Here is a 2,255-nt window from a genome sequence, read left to right on the forward strand (position 1 = left end):
AGACACTACTAGTTGTTGAATATCCTAATAAGATACTCGTTGAGGATTTTGATGTAAATTTTCCTAAATAATATTTAGTGTTTAATATATGTACTTTACATCCAAACACTTTTAGATAGTTTAGATCGGGTATTTTGTTATAATATATTTCATAAAGGGGTTTATTTTGAAATTTATTAATTAAAATTTAATTCTGAATGTAGCATGCTGTGTTTATTGTCTCAACCCAAAATTAGTTGTTTAGGTTGTATTTATTTAATATAGTTCTAGTAGCTTCTTGTAATGTTCTATTTTTTTAGTTCTACTAATCTATTTTGTTGAGAAGTTCTAGGACATGAGAACTCATGTTTGTATCCATTAATTTCACAAAAATTTAATAAATTTATGATTTTCAAATTCTCCTCCATGATCACTTCTAATTCTTTTAATTTTAGTATCTTTTTCATTTTCTATCAACCTACAAAAATTATAAAAGATTTTAAAGGTTTCATCTTTAGCCTTTAGAAATTTTACCCAAGTAAACCTAGAGTAGTCATCAATTATACTGTCAATTATGTTAACCTACAACCATTGACAATTTTTAATGAAAATTTTCAACTCCATTGACAATTTTCAATTATGTTAACCACTATCCAACATCCATTGACAATTTTCAACTCCTTAATTTCCATCTCACCCAATCTATGTTGTCAATTATGTTATACCTATGGGTGATTGTGAGATGGTTGATTCAATTGGATATACGTTAAGTTCATGTTTGGTTTGAGTTAGTTTTAAGTTTAATTTAAATTAGGATTAAGTTTAGTTAAAGTTTTTTTGAGTTAGGTTGAAGTTTAATTTAAGTTAGGTAAAGTTTAAATTTAGTTAGGTTAAGTTTAAATTTACTAATTTTGAGTCTAAGTCCATCTCACTCTGTTAAATCGAGATCGGGCAAGATGGGGTGAATAGCGCTCGTGGCTTTCACCCATTTCGTAATCGGAAAAACGTTCAAATAAATGCAGCGGAAATAGTAAAGAAAGCAACACACGGACATAAGCTGTTTACTTGGTTCGGAGCCTGTGACGACTCTTACTCCAAAGCCCACGCTCGTTGAGCATTTACGTTGGGCAACAACTATAATCTCGAAAAGTATTACAAGCTAAATATAATTATGAACTAAAATAAACTTTATACCAACAACAACAAAATCAAAATTGAAGCTCCGGGTCGTCAGGATGTCGCTACAGCACTTCGAAAGCAATTCTTGAGCAGAACACAGGAGAAGGAAAGCTATTTGTTCATTTTTTTTTATTGTTGCCTCGAGAGCTCCTTTTATGCACTGCTGGAGGCGCCTCAAAGCCCTTCCGAGGCGCCTCAAAGCAGCCGAGTCAGCCGCGTTGATCAGTGCTAAAATCTTCTCCTCTGATCCACTTGAAGGCGCCTCCAAGCTGGTCCAAGGCGCCTCCAAGCTGCGGTCCAAGGCGCCTCCAGCTCTGCCACGCAGACTTCAGCTCCTTTGCACCTGAGGTGCCTCCAAGCTCCATGGAGGCACCTCGGACACTGTTCATCCGAGGCTGGCCTTGCTCATTTATCCCTACAAAGCATGTTAGTTCACAAAACACACACATACCCTACAAGACAAAGTTAGCACACATAAAATACAGTAAAAGCAGTATTTGACAGTCGTCGGACTGTCCGGGTCTGACTTCGAATCTTCGACCGAAAATCCTAGGTCGACCCAACGCCTACTGTTCCCTCTACGGGGAACGCGCTCTCACCTACTCCCCTCAGGAGAGATTACCTGATGTCAGTCTGATCCTCCAGACCGACTGACTTTCCGCCTAGGGTTACCACCCCCTAGGACCTAGGGTTATCGCCCCTATGGTTTTTCTCCACCTAGGGTTACCACCCCCTAGGACCTAAGATTACCCCCCTTAGGATTTCCCTCCACCTAAGGTTACCACCCCCTAGGACCTAAGGTTGCCGCCCCTTAGGATTTTCCTCCACCTAGGGTTACCACCCCCTAGGACCTAAGGTTGCCGCCCCTTAGGGTTTTCCTTCACCTAGGGTTACCACCCCCTAGGACCCAAGGTTACCACCCCTTAGGATTTTCACCTGCCTAATCGCAATTAGGACTTTCCTGAAACACTTATTCAAGTATGTTAGACAATAATTAATCTTAACTTTGAACCCTTTGCCATTATCAAAACTCAGGTTTGATCGTCGGATGCTTCCTGCACCAATAATCTCCCCTTTTTTTATTATGGCAACCGAAA

This window comes from Zingiber officinale, chromosome 1B, assembly GCF_018446385.1.
Source record: "Zingiber officinale cultivar Zhangliang chromosome 1B, Zo_v1.1, whole genome shotgun sequence".
In the NCBI taxonomy this organism is placed as follows: domain Eukaryota; kingdom Viridiplantae; phylum Streptophyta; class Magnoliopsida; order Zingiberales; family Zingiberaceae; genus Zingiber; species Zingiber officinale.